The 20,069-nt window shown below is 42.6% G+C and overlaps 1 long non-coding RNA gene across 1 annotated transcript in view; it reads left to right on the forward strand.

Moving 5' to 3' along the window:
- Positions 1-6,466: 6,466 nt before the first annotated feature.
- Positions 6,467-20,069, forward strand: part of LOC139185791 (uncharacterized) — an 86,201-nt gene continuing 72,598 nt past the window's right edge. The window contains exon 1 of the long non-coding RNA XR_011569296.1: positions 6,467-6,678. This is a non-coding gene — a long non-coding RNA (uncharacterized lncRNA). The remainder of the gene's footprint in view (positions 6,679-20,069) is intronic.

Raw genomic sequence — 20,069 nt, forward strand, 5'->3', positions numbered from 1 at the left:
ATAGCCAAGACAAAGAAGGAACCTAACTGTCCATCTCAGAAGAATGGATAAAGAAGATATGGTACATATATACAACAGAATACTACTCAGTCATGAAAAAGACTGAAATAATGCCATCTGTGGCAACATGGATGGACCCAGAGATTGTCATACTAACTGAGGTAAATCAGAGAAAGAAAAATATCATTTATATGAGGAATATATTAAAAAAAAATGATACAAATGAGCTTATTTACAAAACAGAGAGTCACAGAAATAGAAAACAAACTACGGTTACCGAAGGAGAGACATGGGGGGATAAATCAGGAAGCTGGGAATAGCACATACACACTTCTATGTATAAAATAGATCATCAACAAGAATCTACTATATAGAATGGGGAACTCAATTCTAGACTCTGTAATAACTTATAATGGGAGAAGAATCTGAAAAAGAATAGATATGTGTATATTTAAAACCGAATCACTTTGCTATACACCTGAAACTAACAATGTAAATCAACTATCTTCCAATATAAAAGAAAAAATTTTTAAAGGATAAGTTTTGTAAAAATGGAATCTTGAGAAAGGAATTTTATGTGTAATCAAGCTGAATAAGACTAAATACATTTATTATTTGGATCTTTGAAAGTTTGAAACTTGAAGATTCGTGTACTTACTATAGTCTTATTATGGTTATTTTTGATAAAAAATGAGGGTAATTATAAGAGAAAGATTTTTTCAGTAGAAGCTATAATATATACTTATGAATATTAAATTCTAGTTCTGTTAATTGTCTTTCAGCTTTTCTACCTGTAAACTGACTATATCTTAAAATTCTAGTTTCTTCCAATATCTGGCTACAACTTTCCAAACTAACATTTCCAATTTATCTCCCACCCTTCTGACTTATGAGACCTAATACCACCCTTTTTCTGAAGCCATGTAAATTAAGGTTGGACAATGTGATGTAAACTTTGGAGAAAACAGTCCAGCAGCTTGTGTGTGGACAGTCTTCATGCCTGTTGCTATGTGGCCCCTCAGAAAGAACACGAGACATTCAAACTGCAAACCAGGAAAACCTATCAGATTACCACTGCTTGCTGTCACTCCATCTAAAGATGCTTCAAACCTAACATCTAGAAATCATCTTGACTGGCTATCTTCAGAACTCAAAAACTCGTTCATAGTTTGCTGCAATTATTAACCATTGTTTTTCTTTTGTTTCCATGTAAATGCCTCTTATTAGATACCTGGTTGATCATCCAATTATAGGCCTAAACTTGGGAGCCCACCTGCATCATCGCCTCCTAAATTGAGTTTAGCTGATCTGACCTATTCTCAGGGCTGAGAAACTGGTTTATTGAGATAAGGAACAATCTACCATTCAGCTATTAATCTATTCTACTCTCTACAATCAACTCAGCTTTTAATTATGAAACTTCCAGAGATATTTCAGAAGAGGGAACTGATGGATCTCCTGACAGGTGATCAATATTGGCAGATTAATGATTTTAAAGTTACTTGAGAAACAGCCCATGCAAAGAAAGATATAGTTCTTCCTCTGTCCCCTTGAAAGCAGGAAATAAATCTCACATGTGAAAGGTATCCTCCCTGCAGCAGGAAGTAGAGACAACAGCCTTATGATATCTCAAGCTGGATGAAATATGAGTAATCAACGCCCAAAAGTCTGCATGGGAGTGGGTGGGGTGGTCATTGCTGGTGCTAGAAGGAGGCACAGTGCTGGATGCCCTGGGCACTCAGGGCTGGATCCAGAGGCTGTAGAAACCATCCCCTCCACCCATCCAGGCCTCTTGGTCCTCATGAGCCTTGTTCTAAGCCCATGGGTCACTTCATGGACCTGTACAGCTCTCAGGGAGTTTAAGGCCAGAAACCTTGTAAACAAACTCTGCTGCATTTCTTCATTGTGCTGTGTGTTGTGCTTAGTCACTCAGTTGTGTCCGACTCTTGGCAACCACATGGACTGTAGCCCGCTAAACTCCTCTGTCCACAGGGATTCTTCAAGCAAGAATACTGGAGTGGGTTGCCTTGCCCTCCAGAGGATCTTCCACAACCCAAGGACTGAACCCAGGTCTCCCTCATCGCAGGTGGATTTTATTTTATCACCTGAGCCACCAAGGAACCCCAGGAATACTGGAGTGGGTAGCCTATCCCTTCTCCAGGGGATCTTCCTTACCCAGGAATCGAACTGGGGTCTCCTGCATTACAGGTGGATTCTTTACCAGCTGAGCTACCAGGGAAGCCCTCATTTCTTCACTGCTACTGCTACTGCTAAGTCGCTTCAGTGTGTCCGACTCTGTACGACCCCATAGACGGCAGCCCACCAGGCTCCTCCGTCCCTGGGATTCTCCAGGCAAGAACACTGGAGTGGATTGCCATTTCCTTCTCCAATGCATGAAAGTGAAAAGTGAAAGTGAAGTTGCTCAGTCGTGTCCGACTCTTAGCGACCCCATGAACTGCAGCCTACCAGGCTCCTCCGTCCGTGGGATTTTCCAGGCAAGAGTACTGGAATGGGGTGCCATCGCCTTCTCAGCATTTCTTCACTACTTAGTACATAAACCTAAGATGTTTGTCTTGTCAGTTCTTTACAGACTTACTGTTTCTTTGTCTAAAAGGTATATAAGCAGCTTGCTTTGGTCACTTCTTGGGTCTCATAGCTACTTATATTATTATCTCTGTACATATGAAGTTAAATTTGTTTTTTTCTTTCTATTAACCTGCCTTGTATCAATTTAATTATTGCACTAGCCAAAAGAACTAAGAGGGGTAGGGGGAAATTTTCCGCTCATTGATGTAGGGAAAGCTATTGATGCTTTCAAACACTGACCTGTCTGGAGAAACAGGTGAATAAGAGGTTTTTGAATGAGGGGCTAGGCTGTATAGGTCCATGAAGTGACCCCTGAGCTTAGAACAAGGCTCATGAGGACCAAGAGGCCTGGATGGGTGGAGGGGATGGTTTCTACAGTCTCTGGATCCAGCCCTGAGTGCCCAGGGCATCCAGCACTGTGCCTCCTTCTAGCACCAGCAATGACCACCCCACCCACTCCCATGTAGACTTTTGGGTGTTGATTACTCATATTTCATCCAGTTTGAGATATCATCAGCTGTAAACTGTACCATTTTTTATGTATGACTAAGCAAGAAAAACCGCTGAAGAGGGAGACTCCACATCAGAGCTGGGACACCAGAGATTAAGAAATTTTCCCAAAGAAGAGACTGGCTGCAAACATGCATGTCTTAATCCTGGTAATATGTGGAAGGAGAAAAAATAATTCTGAGAATCTGAACCACAAGTCTGTCCTCATGTAGGTTTGATTTCATTCTTAAGTATGTTCTAGAAATATTCCAATACTTTGGTCACTTGATGCAAAGAGCTGACTCCTCAGAAAACACCCAGATGCTGAGAAAAATTGAAGGTAGGAGGAGATGGGGATGAGAGAGGATGAGATGGTTGGATGGCATCACCAACTCAATGGTCATGAGTTTGAGGAAACTCCAGGATATAGTGAAGGATAGGGAAGCCTGGCATGCTGCAGTCCATGGAGTCACAAAGAGATGGACATGAGCGACTGAAAAACAACAACAAATGTTCTAGAAAAGTCAAGCAGAAAATTAACTTAAGGTCATTTCATGTTGGTAGTGCCTCAGAAGTGACTGCCAAACACACATCCTCTCCTGGAGAACTAGGCTGCTTTCCTGGCTGACAGCTGTCATAGGATATCATCAATTTTAAGACACATCCCAATTTCAGTGATGTTAAATGTGCAGGAATGTGCTCCTTGGAATTAATAATATTTGTGGGCATGAAACAGAGGTGCTGTCAGCTGTACTGGTGATCAATTCACCTGGATTTGCCTGCAACTTTCCTGGGTTTAGTCTGGAGTCATCTTCACTGAACTCTCTCAGTCCTGGACAAAGGTTGACCACTCTACCTACCTCAGTCCTCTTCTGGGGTTGTCTCTCTGGTCTAGGGGCCTGGTCTGCTACCCACATCCTTGCCCAGAGGTAGACTAATTGCACCAGGCTATGGACATGAGCGACTGAACTGAACTGAACTGAACTGATGGACACCTGACCCAGGGCTTTCTGCCCACAGGTCAGCCACATATAGGAGGCGAGGGCAAATGCAGAAGGATGAGAGAATGGAAATCTGAACTTGCGAATCTAAAGACCCGAGACCACGCACTAGGCCTCGCCTTGCTGTCGGGTTCCCTTGGGTTCCTGTGCACTGAAAAATTGCAATAAACTCTCCCTCTTATTTATTTACTTTTTGGAGGGTGAAGGAGTTAACTTCAGTATGTTTTTGGCCCTTCTGGCTTAAGGGGTCCTGACTGAGGCATAGAGGCTGTTCTGCAAGGCTTTTTAGAATCTCCATGTCTGTCCTAGGAGCTGTGAAGAGGGGACCAGTGATGCCTTTCAGTGGGTCTGAGTGCCAGGGGCACAGGCTCAGGTGTATAAATGAAGCAGAAGTAGCATGAGCTCCATCCATTGTAATTAGCAGGATGACATGAATTATTTTCTAAACAAAGGCCAAGAAAACAGCTGAACAGTCTGTTTTATCTATGTACTAAATAACTGCACTTGGAGATGTATTTGTTTCCAAGCTCATTTTCACATGTTTTCCATTCTCTCCTTCCCCTACTCCTTCAGGAGACTTCTCCAGGGAGGAATTGTGTCTCTTTTTCTCATATCTGCCCCACATAGGACCCAGCACAGATGCATATTTTCTTGTAAGCTTCCCAGTGACAGGCTTCCCTTGTGGCTCAGCTAGTAAAGAATCCGCCTGCAATGCAGGAAGCCTGGGTTTGATCCCTGGGTTGAGAAGATCCCCTGGAGAAGGGAAAGGCTACCCACTCCAGTATTCTGGCTTGAGAATTCCATGGACTGTATAGTCCATGGGGTTGCAAAGGGTCGGACACAACTGAGCGACTTTCACTTCACTTCACTTCCCCAGTGACAGGGAGCAGGTCTTTGTGGCTTGCTAACACTGAGCACTATCATGGCACCTAATAAGTTCTCAGTGAGTGAGTATGGAACTGAGATGAGCTTTAGACTCAACATACCTGAGCTATGGATGGAGTTCTTCACCCATTCCTTCACTGAGTATTTAATGAACTATTATATGCCAAATATTATAGTAGGCCAGGAGTATTCAGTGATGAATGAGACAGGTGCTGTCTCTGCCTCCATACACCTTATACTCTAATGGAAGTCCAGACAAAAACTTAATAAGCAGATAAATAAATAAAGTCATAAGTTATGATAAATGCTATGAAAGTTGGGAGAGATAAAATGGTTAGGGAAGACCCCTCTTCAGATCAGATCAGATCAGATCAGTCGCTCAGTCGTGTCCAACTCTTTGCGACCCCATGAATCACAGCACGCCAGGCCTCCCTGTCCATCACCAGCTCCCGGAGTTCACTGAGACTCACGTCCATCGAGTCAGTGATGCCATCCAGCCATCTCATCCTCTGTTGTCCCCTTCTCTTCCTGCCCCCAATCCCTCCCAGCATCAGAGTCTTTTCCAATGAGTCAACTCTTCGCATGAGGTGGCCCCTCTTAGGTGGTGACAACTGTCAGGAAGGAAAAACTTTTCCTCTCCCCTCTTGGGTTTAGTAATAGGGACCTGTGAATTAAAGTGACAAAAAAAATTAGAGAGAAAAAAGACAGAATTTTATTCTTGTATGTATGCAGGAGTTCACAGAAAAATGTGACTCAAAGAGGCTGTTACAATTTAGGACTCATATACTATCTTAATAGAGGAAGGAAAGAGGGAGAAAAGCACTTATGGGAAAATATATGACTTTTAAAAAAGATATACGGCCCTCAGGAGAACAGATGGGAGAGGTGATATAGTTTTGTGACAATGTCTAAGAGATTTCTTATCCCCTTGCAACTTCTGTCTGAGTGAAAGAAGTCAATCCTTCCTGGTGCAAAAGTCTTAGGGAGAAGATTGACAGTTGAGTCCTGTTTTTTTTTAAATTAATTTATTTTTTAATTGAAGGATAATTGCTTTACAGAATTTTGTTGTTCTCTGTCAGACCTTAACATGAATTAGTCATATGACAGTTGAATTCTTTGGGGAGGCTCTTCTTTTAGGAAGAAAAAAGGAGTTCAGCAACAAACATTTTCAGCGTGGTATATTCCAGACCCCGTCACTGTGAAGTGGAATCTCAAAGGGCAAGGAGGAGCTGGCCTCATACCCCTGAGTCAGAAGGTGTTCTAGGCAGAGGGACTGTGGGCAGAGTCCCTGGGGCGGGAAGGGCTTTCTTCCCAGAATATAAGGAACAGGAAGAGAAGTAAGAGTAGATTTGGAACAGGAAGGCAGGTCAGACCATGAGCTGGGTTTGGGAGATCGTGGCAGGATTTGTGAGCTCTGGTATTTTGTGGTGAGCTTTTTAGAAGCCACTAGCCTCGTGATTTCTGTGAGGCCTCCACTCCCAGGTGAGGAAGCCCAAGGCAGCTTCTCTGTGGATTGCAAAACTTTACAGCTGGAATGACCCTAAGCAGTGACAGGTTCCACTTTATTTTACAGCTGTGCCCTCTGTGGGCCCTGCAGCCCTCCTCACCACAAAGCCTCCCCAGAGCACACCCGGGACGCAGGAGCAAAGGCCCAAGATGCCTTCACTGACTGAGCCACATGGCTGGACTCTCAACTCAGTGATGGGCATAAAAGCAGGTAACTGGTGAATTCATGAGCAGTCACTGGGTGCTCTGGACCTGGCGCTGAGCTGTTACCTCATGTTTACCCAGGACTTTGTGCTTCTCAAGGTGGTTTCATACAAATTAAATCATGTAGGCTTCTCTGCAGCCCTATGAGGGCTACACGATGGGGTGAAAGAACTCGGGCCTTGGGTGGGGACAGCTGGGCCTGGATCCCAGCTCTCCTTCTCATAAGCAGTGTGATCTCACGAATGTTACCTCTCTTCTCTGAGCCTTACTTTTCTTCAGCTGTAAAATGGGATCCTGGTCTCCACAAGGATCCAGAGAACCTGTGTGTGGAGTACCGTTGGGGTGCTAGCACACAGCAGGTTCTGCTACAAGGTTCTGAGGTGTTGCTGCCATGAGAGTGTGTTGAGACAGGTCCCATTCGATAGAGGAAGAAACAGGTAAATGGTCCCCATATTGTTTCACTGAATGTTCACCACCAACTGTCAGCTGAGGATGAGCAAAGTCAAGCATCTTGGCCAAGGTCACTGAGTACAGAAGGTGCCAGCTGGAGCCAGCTCTGAGTCACTTGCGTGGGGGTAGGGCAGGGGTGGGTAGGACCACCTAAAGCTTCAGAGGACGGATGTTACACTGACCTCACTATGCCTTCCTTCCTCACAGTCACTGCCATCTCAGACCCTCTGCCCTAAGGTACCTGCAGGGCTAGGGAGGGGTCCTGCCATGGATACCCCACATCTGTTCAGGTAGGGCAGAAAGGAAGAGGATCCTTTCTCCTGGGTTCCTTAACCTTCTGATCAAGTGTTGAGCTTGCCTGAGTATCCTTGCTCCCTGGCCAAGGCCAGGAGTGAACCAGGGGCTGAGCACAGAGGCTCAGAGCCAGAGGCCAGTGGTGGCCTTAAAAATATGCACAGGAATGAATTCTAAGCCAGGGTAGCTTTTTTCCCCACTCTCTTAAAGTCATTCTTTATTAAATACCTTCTCAAAAAATTTTAAAAATGGACATGTACCCAACGAAACTATTCAAAGGAAAAAAACCAAAAACAAACTAAAACCACCCTCACCTGATCCACTGTCCCTCAGATGATCAATGTTAACTGCTTGTGGGTCACCTTTCAAAACTTTCCCCATACTCATTGTTATGGACTGAGTTGTGCCCACCGCCCAATTCGCCCCTGACCCCCAGTGTGTTTATTTGGAGATGGAGTCTATAAGGAAGTAATAAAGGTTCAGTGAGGGTTTGAGAATGGAGCCTTCCAGAGCAGAGGCCATGTGAGAAGACAGCTATCTACAAGGCAGGAAGAGAGGCCTCACGACAAACAACCCTGATGGCATCTTTGTCTTGGACCTCTGGCCTCCAGAACTGCATTTCTGTTGTTTAAGCGACCCAGTTTGTGGCAATTTGTTATGGCAGCCCTAGGAGACTAATACACTCCTAGGGCTAGATGAAAAGATCCAGGCACAAGGAGGAGAGATGCTATTTTTTTTAACATTAAACACATTTTGTGTTGGGGTGTAGCCGATTAACAATGTTGTGATAGCTTCAGGTGAACAGTGAAGGGACTCAGCCGTACATTTACATGTATCCCTTCTCCCCCAAACCCGCTCCCATCCAGGGTGGCACATAACATTGAGCAGAGTTCCACGTGCTATATAGAGTAGGTTTTTGTTGGTTATCCATTTTAAATATAGCAGTACGTACATGACCTTCCCAAAGTCCTCAACCATCCCTTCCCCCCACCGGCAACCATGAGTTCATATTCTAAGTCTGTGAGTCTCTTTTTGTTTTGTCAGTAAGTTCATTTGTATCATTTCTTTTTAGATTCCAGATATAAGGAATGCCGTGTGATATTTCTCGTTTTCTGTCTGACTTACTGCACTCAGTATGACACTCTCTAGGTCCATCCATGTTGCTGCAAATGGTCTTATTTCATTCTTTTTAATGGCTGAGTAGTATTCCATTGTATATATGTACCACATCTTCTTTATCCATTCCTCTGTTGATGGACATGTAGGTTGTCTCCACATCTTATCTATTGTAAAGTGTTGCAATGAACATTGTGGTGCACGTATATTTTCGAGCCATGTTTTTCTCTGGATATATGCCTAGGAGTGGGATTGCAGGGTCATATGGTAGCTTTGTTTTTAGTTTTTCAAGGAACCTTCATAGTGTTCTCCACAGTGGCTGTACCAATTTACACTCCCATCAATAGTGCAGGAGGATTCCCTTCTCTCCAGAAAGGGTGTTTTATTTGTTGTTTATTTGAGCAGAAATGGGATCATCCTATAATTATATTACTGTGGAACTAGCTATTCTCATTAACACAATGTAAAGGCCATCTGGCTCCTTATTCACACCCACCTCCAATTCCATTATGGCATCCACAGACCCCGTTCCTCTTCAAAACCTGTCCAGAATCCCTTTGCTTCTCCCAGCTGGCTACTTCCACCTTGGCGTAAGTGCCACCCTCTCTCTCTCAGGGCAGCAGCCTCTTCACTCTCATCTGCTTCCAATCTTGCCCTCTTTGGTCTACTGTCCTCACAGTAGCCAGAGGGATCCTTTAAAACTGTAAGTCAGGGGACTTCTCTGGTGATCCAGTGGTTAAGAATCCACCTGCCAATGCAAGGACAGATCCTACATGCTGTGGGGCAGCTAAGCCCAGTGAGCTATTGAGCCTGTGCCCTAGAGCCCATGAGCCACAGCTACTGAAGCCCGTGCACCTAGAATCCGTGCTCCACAAGAGAAGCCACTGCAGTGAGAAGCTCGTGCATCACAACTAAACAGTAGCTCCCGCTTGCCACGACTAGAGAAGGCCCGTGTGCAGCAATGAAGACCCAGTGCAGCCAAACATTTTTTTAATTTAATTAAAAAAACAAAACAAAACGACCCTAAGTCAGGTCCTGTTGCTCCTCAGCTCAAAGCCCTCCAGTGGCTTCCCACCTTATGCAGAGTAAAACCAAAATTCTCACCAGGGGCCACAAGACCCTATGTGATCTGGGCGTACACACACACATACACACAGACTCACACCAACTGTACTTCTCTTCTCTCTCATCTCATCTGCTCCACCCTGGCCTACTTGAGCTCTCTGTTTCCACCGAGCACACTCCCAAAGCAGGTCTTTGCACTTGCTATTTCCTCAGCCTCGGCTGCCTTTCCTCTGGTTGCCATAGAGCCCCTTCCCTCCCTTCTTTCCAGACTCTGTCTCCCGACCCACCTTTATCATTCTTTATAGCACTAACCACCATCTGACATATTACTTCTTTATTTGTTTATGGTCTGTCTTTCCTCATTAAGATGTGGATTTCATAAGCAATAAACCTTGTCCTGTTCCCTGCTGTATCCCTAGTACTTAGAAGACTACCAGGTTTATGGCTGATGCTTGGTAAATGTTTAATGAATGACAACATGAATAAATCTCTCCAAGTCAATAGATATAACTCTTTTCAACAGTTGTATAGCATTTGCTAATATGGACAGACCATGATTCGCTTAACCAGGCATTGTTAATGATATTTTTCTATTTTTTCTTACTTTAAACAATATTTGTGATAAACATTTTTGCATATCTACTTTAATATATGGGGCTTCCTTATTGGCTCAGATGGTAAAGAATCTGCCTGTAAGGCAGGAGACATAAAAGACATGGATTCGATCCCTGGGTTGGGAAGATCCCCTAGAAAAGGAAATGGTTACCCACTCCATTATTCTTGCCTGGAGAATCCTATGGATACAGGAGACTGGCCAGCTACAGTCCATGGGGTTGCAAAGAGCTGGACATGACAGAGTGACTAACACTCACCACTTTAATATACTGGTTCTTTTAATTCTATAGGATATTTTCCCTAAAGCTGGGTTGATATATCAAGAGATAGGCATATTTTACATTTAATAGCCATTACCAATTTTCCTTAGTCACAGTTCATAGGCAAATCCTGAAAAAAAAGTCCTCAATCATTTCCCCAAACTGAAGCCAGGGTAAGATTGCCCTTAGGTGAGGAAAAGGGGGCTCTGTCCTAGGCCTGTACACTTTAGAGGGCTTTGTATGTCACAAAGACAAAAAAATCAAATTTATTAATGACCACACAGGACTTTTTCTCACTTGGGATCCTGCATCGAGTACTGGGTTGGCACAGTGTGATCTGCAACCCTGAACATGAAAGCTCGTCATTAACACCGTCTTTCCTCCTATTTTCTTGAAACAGAAAACTTCTGAGTCCAAATTCTGTGAAGTCTTGTGGGTTGTACCCATGCTGACCTAGGAGACAGTCACTACTTTGGAGGCAGAAAGAATTTATTGGGCTGATATTTGTAGATAAAAGACTCATTTGTCGTGTCCCTCCTCTCAGAGAATATGGGTTCAGTAGGTCCTACCATAACCAAATACTATTTTCCAATAGTTCTATGCAGAGTACATTTTGAGAAACGCTGTGCTGGAAGAAGCACAAGCTAGAATCAAGATTTCTGGGAGAAATATCAATAACCTCAGATATGCAGATGACACCACCCTTATGGCAGAAAGCGAAGAACTAAGGAGACTTTTGATGAAAGTGAAAGAGGAGAGTGAAAAAATTGGCTTAAAACTCAACATTCAGAAAACTAAGATCATGGCATCTGTCCCATCACTTCATGGCAAATAGATGAGGAAACAGTGGAAATAGTGGCTGAGTTTATTTTTGGGGGCTCCAAAATCACTGCAGATGGTGACTGCAGCCATGAAATTAAAAGACACTTGCTCCTTGGAAAAAAAGTTATGACCAACTTAGACAGTATATTAAAAAGCAGAGACATTACCTTGTCAACAAAGGTCCATCTAGTCAAGGCTATGGTTTTTCCTGTGGTCATGTATGGATGTGAGAGTTGGACTATAAAGAAAGCTGAGTGCCAAAGAATTGATGCTTTTGAACTGTGATGTTGGAGAAGACTCTTGAGAGTCCCTTGGACTGCAAGGAGATCCAACCAGTCCATCCTAAAGGAAATCAGTCCTGAGCATTCATTGGAAGGACTGATGTTGAAGCTGAAACTCCAATACTTTGGCCACTTGATGCGAAGAACTAACTCATTTGAAAAGACCCTGATGCTGGAAAAGATTGAGGGCAGGAGGAGAAGGGGACGACAGAAGATGAGATGGTCAGATGGCATCACCAACTCAATGGACATGAGTTTGAGTAAACTCTGGGAGTTGGTAATGGACAGGGAGGCCTGGCGTGCTGCGGTCCATGGGGTCGCAGAGTCAGACATGACTGAGCGACTGAACTAAACTGAACTGAATGGGTGTTCACTAAAAATTGCTGTTATTGTTAAAAAAATAATCTGTCAAACTAGTCTCACAAAAAGAAAGTCATTTGCATCTTTTATGCTCCTTGACCAAAAAAGCAGAAATATACAAGTGTCTTCCTCTCTATAACAATGGAGAAAGAGAACTAAGGTCAAATTCATGTAAGTTAACATAAGAAAAACATGTTGCAGGGTGGAGGGAGGGGAGTTCTTTTTTAAAATCTAAGGTCCCTTTAATTCGAATTAACCAGTAAAACCAATATATTTATTAGTATATTGTAACAGATTGATTGATTTCAAAAAGTTACCACTCTGACTGGTTTAGTAAGATGTAGAATATAGTTCAGGAACTTTTGAAGAAAAAATAAAAAGTCCATCCAAAATGCCATCAATTTCATCCTGTAGATTCAACTCCACCTTAGAATGAAGTTTAGATAAGAATTTGACTGGACCAAGATCAACTAAATGCTAGACTGCTGAGGGATTCTTAAGACCAATCTGTTCAGCAGACTCAGAACCTCTTCTTTCATTGGAACAGGTAGAAAATTGAATCATTCCAGCAACTGGAGAAAAAGTACGTCTCCTGGACCAGAATATCACAGCAGATTAAGTTGTGCTCAGTTTTGCAGTGAATATTCTTGAGATCATATTCTCTGATCTTGGCCAGCTGATGCCTGAGTTTCCTGATGGGACCTGTTAGGACCATCTTGTCCTGCTTGACCAGCTGCCATTGGAGAATTCTGAAGTTTTTATTTTTTTTAATATTTTATTTACATATTTGGCTGCACCAGGTCTTAGCTGCAGCACACGGAATCTTCAATTTTCGTTGCAGAATGTGGGATCTAGTTCCGCGACCAGAGAGCAAACCCGGGCTCCTTGCAATTGGGTACACAGAGCCTTAGCCACTGGACCACCAGGGAAGTTCCTGAAGTTTTATTTTTATAATAATATTTAATATGATTTAATTGAAAAGTAAAATATATAAATAATTCATCTTTATTAAATAAAAATACTTTTGATTTAAAAATTTTATATTTATTAAAGTGTTTTGTTTTGTAATATTAATAAATTTGAATGTTTTAGAAGAGTGATTTTATTTTGTAAACTCTTGGATCACTGGGAATGAGTACAAAGTTGAGTTGGGATCAATTTAGAAAATATGACAGTGCAACTCAAAAAAGACAAAGCCAGAAAAGGAAAGCCAAAAAGGTAATCTGCTTAAATTTTTACAAACCAAAAACACTGAACATGAGCAATTTTCTGTTGAGGTGGTTTCTCATAAAATATGCGAGCAGAGAACTTCACAAATTATCTAATGTACTTTTTATTATTATTATCCAGTCCATGGGGGTCGCAAAGAGTTGGACACGACTGAGTGACTAAGCACACTTTTTATTGCTGATTAAAAACTGAAAATGAACAAGGAAAATATTCTCATCAAATTCATGACTTGAGGGACTTCCTTGGTGGTCCAGTGGCTGATTCCACACTCCCAATGCAAGGGACCCAGGTTTGATCCCTGGCCAGGAAATTAGATCCCCCTTGCCACAACTAAGACCCAGCACATCCAAATACATTTTTAAAAAATTCATGACTTGAACAGTTTAATGAAATCCCTGCAACTTTATATTTTTTGCTGAATGAAGATTTACTTACAGAATGAGAACGTACTTGGCCTCCGTTTGCACTTGAGAGACTTAGGGGTGGGTGGTGAAAATGTGCCCCGTTAGCCTCTCTCCAGAGTCTGTTCTCAGATGAGGCAGGAGAACAGGGCAGAGTCATTCCTGGAAGTCTGTGCTTGTCAGACTCTTCAGGAGGGATATGCCTCCTGGGACACTCTGGGCTCCTGGTGGGGCTGGAGAAAGAGCCATGCAGACTCCTGCCAGAGGGTGGGTCCTGATGTCCCCATGTCTGATGCTCTTGCCCCCTACCTACTCTGTTGCTAAGTCTCTTCAGTCGTGTCTGACTCTGTGCGACCCCATAGACGGCAACCCACCAGGCTCCTCTGTCCTTGGGATTCTCCAGGCAAGAATACTGGAGTGGGTTGTCATTTCCTTCTCCAACACATGCATGCATGCTAAGTCGCTTCAGTTGTGTCTGACTCTATGCGACCCTATGGACAGCAGCCCACCAGGCTCCTCTGTCCACAGGATTCTCCAGGCAAGAATACTGGAATGGGTTGCCATTTCCTTCTCCAATGCATACATGCATGCTAAGTCGCTTCAGTTGTGTCCGACTCTATGCGACCCTATGGACAGCAGCCCACCAGGCTCCTCTGTCCACAGGATTCTCCAGGCAAGAATACTGGAATGGGTTGCCATTTCCTTCTCTAACGCATACATGCATGCTAAGTCGCTTCAGTTGTGTCCTACTCCATGCGACCCTATGGACAGCAGCCCACCAGGCTCCTCTGTCCACAGGATTCTCTAGGCAAGAATACTGGAGTGGGTTGCCATTTCCTACCTACTCTGCACCCCTGTCATCTGGAGTAGGTACTGGTGTCACCTCTGGAAATGAAGGCAGCTGCTATTCTGTTTCCACTTTTCTTCTAACACAGGCAGCCCAGAGCCCTATTTATCCACAGGAACCACCACAAAATGACAGTCCCTGTTGGATCTGGTACATCTAGTAACTGCCACAAGTCACTCAGTATAGTGTTGGAGCATCAGTGCAAAGGGAGGAAGTAGAACAGGTTCCTCATCCCTGGACTGAGACAATGGAGGCCCAAAGTGGGAAGGGGTTTCTTCAAGATCACATAGCTCTTCAGCAGCAGGACTAAGACTGTCAATGTCCAGTTCAGACTCTTCCGTTGTGTAAATTAGGACTACTGAGCTGTCTTCACATCTTGGTAGAAGCTTGTTGTTTTGGTTTTTCCCTTTTTCATAAGACAACTCTATCTTGGTAATTAGTAAACATCCACGGGCTCAGGGATTTGGGTAAATCTATGGATTAGAATATAAAAATGTCAAATAAATATAATGACATTCTCCCTTTTCTAGGACCCTCTGCTTCCTGAAGCCATCCCACATCCAGTCATTAAACCCTGTAGGAGGCTTTTGCTCAGTCTAGGATGTGGGTTACACTTTCAGTTGTATAGATTTCGAACCAAAGTTAGGGAGTCATAAAATGACCTCAGCATCCTTTTTGTTATGACATTTGAAAAGTATCCAGACTCCCTGGTTTGTTTTTTTTTTAATTAAAAATATGTGTTTAGCTGCACTGGGTCTTGGTTGTGGCATGCAAACTCTTAGTTGTGGCATGTGGGATCTAGTTCCATGACCAGGGATCAAACCCAGGATCCCTGCATTAGGAGCAATGGAGTCTTAGCCATTGGACCAACAGGGAAGTCCCAGACTCCCTGATTTTTAATGGCAGAAGTTTGGAAATAAGCTTAATTGTCCATCAAAAGTGGACTGATGAAATGGCTTATCCTACAAACACACAGCAGCCTACTACAGAGCCATTAAAAAAAGAAATGATACAAGAGCTTTCCTTTTTAAAGTCTTTAGCTAACTAATAATCTACACCTTCCCATTCTGTCTCCCAGCCACCAAGTTCACCTTTCTGCATTGTTGAGCTTGGCTTACTCCTTATGTAATCCTTTAAAAGATATTTCATGCACATAGAAGCATATACATGAATTGTCTTTAAAAGAAAAACATAAATAGAAGCATACTGAAAAACATTCGCCAGCATCTTTTTTTTCACATAATACATTCATTTATTCAATAAATATTTACTGAGTACCTACTATGTGCCAAGCACTCTTTTAGTTATTTAGAATTTGGCAGTGACCAAAACAGTTCTTCCCTTCACGAAGCTTACATTTTTGTGGGCCATAAATAAATGAGTATAGAGTGATTTGTGGTAAGTGCTGTGCAAAAAAGCAGGATAAGGGGATATGTCGTGTGTGTGTGTGTCGGTGTGTTTCTGGGGGGACTGTTGCTATTTTACATGGGGTAATCAGCAAAAGCCTTGCAGATTAAGTGATATTTGAGTCAGGGCCTGAAGAAATGAGGGAGTGACCCATGCGTGAGTCTGGAGTTGAAGGTTGGAGGCCGAGGGAACTTCCCATGCTAAGTCCCTAAGGGAGGAGGGGACTTGCGTAAAGGTCAACAAGGTAGCCATTGTAGCTGGAACTGAGTGACTACATCTCAGATATTCTGTATCATTATTTTTCATTATTTTTTACATTTGCATTTTATTCCATTGTGTATGTGTGCGTGTGTGTATGTGTCATAGTTTAATTAAGCAGTCTCTGGAAATTTCAGAGACTTTCAATCTCTTATGATTGCAATGGATAACTTTATCAAGTGACCCTTTGCATGTGTGGAAGCTGAGCTGTCTGTAGGATTAATTCCTAGAAGTGGAATTGCTAGGAGGACAAGGCGGTGTGTATTTGTAATTTTTACAGATTTTGCCAGGCTGGAACCAACAAAGAAGTTGTACTATATTTGCCCCAGTGCTAACAACATATTGATTTTTTTAGTATTCAACAAATATTTATTGGGCTCTTACCAGGGACCAGATAAATGCAGATCACTGAGAATGAAAGCAGAAACCACAACTTGTCCTGACTCAGAGAACAGATGTACTGTGCTGGGCCGAGCCATGACGTGCTTCACACACCGTCAAAGCACAAACAGGCAGCACCAGTTTGTTCAGACCCAGAAGTCCAAGATAAGATCACTGGCACTTCCATGGATTCTCTAGGTTACAAAATCTAACCAGTCCTTGCAAGGAGCTCCCTATGACTAAATACTTTCTAGGGCAAAATACACATGACAATTAAGGAGATCATCTTTTTTAGGCTAGGGCAATAGGCAAAATGTTCATGAAGGAGAGAGGTCTCAAAGAAGAAGAAAACTTGGCTTTCTAAAGCAAAGAAGTCATGGAGGAAGAGCAGAGGTGGTTCTTATCTTAGATAAGAGCAGTTCTTATCTTAGAACTGTATACTCATTTCCAGTGAACTAGTCCCTGGTTTTTCGTATATTCACAAAGTTGTGCAACTTTCATCACAATTTTAGAATGTTTTCACCACTCCAAAAAGAAACCCTGGGTCCATTAGCAGACACTCTCCATTTCCCACTGCCCAGTCCTAAGCAACTGCTACTTTACTTCCTGCCTCTATAAATTTACCTGTTCTGGACATTTATTTTAAGTGGAATCATACAATATGTGGTCTTTTGTGACTGGCTTCTTTCACTTAGCATGATGTTTTCAATTTTCATGTGGTAGCAGGCATTAGCACTTCTTTTTATTGCCTAATAATATTCAACTGTATGTCACATTTTATTTACCTATTCATCATTTGTGTTGTTTCCATTTTTTGGCTATTATGAATAATGCTGCTGTGAACATTTGGGTACACATATTTATGTGAGTGTATGTTTGCGATTCTTTTGGCTCTATACCTAGGTCTGAGGGTACCTCTATGTTTAGAACTGCCAAAGTGTTTTCCACAGTGGGTGCACCATTTTTACATTCCTAGCAACAATGTAGGAGGGTTCCAATTTCTCCACATCCTTGCCAATACTTGTTTACTTATTACAGCTATGCTAGTGGACATCAAGTTGAATCTCATTGTGATTCTGACTGGCATTTCTCTTTTTCTTTCACCCTCCTAGATTTGATGCACAGAGGGCATTTAACAAAGATACGAGATTCAAGAAGGAGGCCAGAAGATGAGGCTTATATTTCATCTTAGGCTAAACAAAGGAAAGAGGGTTTTGGGCTTTTTGAGTTGAGAGGTAGTTATAAATATCCAAGCGATAAGGTCTTATTATTTTCTGGCTCTATAATTAATTTCTAGTTTTGCTACATTATGATTAAAGAATGGTATCTATAGAATTTTGGGGATTTATTGATATTTTCAATAAATTCTTATTGAAGAATTATGGAGGGTATCAGAATCTTACCCCAAAATCTGCCACTTTGGCACATACAGATTATTTTGAGCTAATTGAGAGGCAACTGAGAACCAGAAGACCCAGAAAAAACTCTTTAACTTCTCCACTTGCCTAAAAGTAAAGGATTTCCCCTTTTGTAGAAAAATTTACAGTTATGAAGGAAATTTCCATTTGTAAACATGTCTCCATACCAAGAGGAAAGCTACTTTAGAGACAATGATATCACCTGAGACTCTTAACTACTAACAAGACAGTCTTATTTACCTTCAGTTCAGTCACTCAGTGATGTCCGACTCTTTGCAACCCCAAGAATTTCAGCACGCCAGACCTCCCTGTCCATCACCAACTTCTGGAGTTCACACAGACTCACGTCCATCGAGTCAGTGATGCCATCCAGCCAAGTCCCTCCCAGCATCAGAGTCTTTTCCAAAGAGTCAACTCTTCGCATGAGGTGGCCAAAGTACTGGAGTTTCAGCTTTAGCATCATTCCTTCCAAAGAAATCCCAGGGCTGATCTCCTTCAGAATGGACTGGTTGGATCTCCTTGCAGTCCAAGGGACTCTCAAGAGTCTTCTCCAACACCACAGTTCAAAAGCATCAATTCTTCGGCTCTCAGCCTTCTTCACAGTCCAACTCTCACATCCATACATGACCAACAGGAAAAACCATAGCCTTGACTAGATGAACCTTTGTTGACAAAGCAATGTCTCTGCTTTTGAATATGCTATCTAGGTTGGTCATAACTTTCCTTCCAAGGAGTAAGCGTCTTTTAATTCCATGGCTGCAGTCACCATCTGCAGTGATTTTCGAGCCCCCAAAAATAAAGTCTGACACTGTTTCCACTGTTTCCCCATCTATTTCCCATGAAGTGATGGGACCGGATGCCATGATCTTTGTTTTCTGAATGTTGAGCTTTAAGCCAACTTTTCCACTCTCCACTTTCACCTTCATCAAGAGGCTTTTGAGTTCCTCTTCACTTTCTGCCATAAGGCCGGTGTCATCTGCATATCTGAGGTTATTGATATTTCTCCCAGCAATCTTGATTCCAGATTGTGTTTCTTCCAGTCCAGCGTTTCTCATGATGTACTCTGCATAGAAGTTAAATAAGCAGGGTGACAACATACAGCCTTGACATGCTCCTTTTCCTATTTGGAACCAGTCTGTTGTTCCATGTCCAGTTCTAACTGTTGCTTCCTGACCTGCATACAAATTTCTCAAGAGGCAGATCAGGTGGTCTGGTATTTCCATCTCTTTCAGAATTTTCCACAGTTTATTGTGATCCACCCAGTCAAAGGCTTTGGCACAGTCAATAAACCAGAAATAGATGTTTTTCTGGAACTCTCTTGCTTTTTCCATGATCCAGCGGATGTTGACAATTTGATCTCTGGTTCCTCTGCCTTTTCTAAAACCAGCTTGAACATCAGGAAGTTCACGGTTCACATATTGCTGAAGCCTGGCTTGGAGAATTTTGAGCATTACTTTACTAGCATGTGAGATGAGTGCAATTGTGCAGTAGTTTGAGCATTCTTTGGCATTGCCTTTCTTTGGGATTGGAATGAAAACTGACCTTTTCCAGTCCTGTGGCCACTGCTGAGTTTTCCAAATTTGCTGGCATATTGAGTGCAGCACTTTCCCAGCATCATCTTTCAGGATTTGAAATAGCTCCACTGGAATTCCATCACCTCCACTAGCTTTGTTCATAGTGATGCTTTCTAAGGCCCACTTGACTTCACATTCCAGGATGTCTGGCTCTAGGTGAGTGATCACACCATCGTGATTATCTGGGTCGTGAAGATCTTTTTTGTACAGTTCTTCCGTGTATTCTTGCCACCTCTTCTTAGTATCTTCTGCTTCTGTTAGGTCCATACCATTTCTGTCCTTTATTGAGCCCATCTTTGCGTGAAATGTTCCCTTGGTATCTCTGATTTTCTTGAACAGATCTCTAGTCTTTCCCATTCTGTTGTTTCCCTCTATTTCTTTGCATTGATCACTGAAGAAGGCTTTTTTATCTCTTCTTGCTATTCTTTGGAACTCTGCATTCAGATGCTTATATCTTTCCTTTGCTCTTTTGCTTTTCGCTCTTCTCTTCTTTTCACAGCTATTTGTAAGGCCTCCCCAGACAGCCATTTTTCTTTTTTGCATTTCTTTTCCATGGGGATGGTCTTGATCCCTGTCTCCTGTACAATGTCACGAACCTCATTCCATAGTTCATCAGGCA

This window comes from Bos indicus, chromosome 11 (assembly GCF_029378745.1).
Source record: "Bos indicus isolate NIAB-ARS_2022 breed Sahiwal x Tharparkar chromosome 11, NIAB-ARS_B.indTharparkar_mat_pri_1.0, whole genome shotgun sequence".
Taxonomy (NCBI): Eukaryota; Metazoa; Chordata; class Mammalia; order Artiodactyla; family Bovidae; genus Bos; species Bos indicus.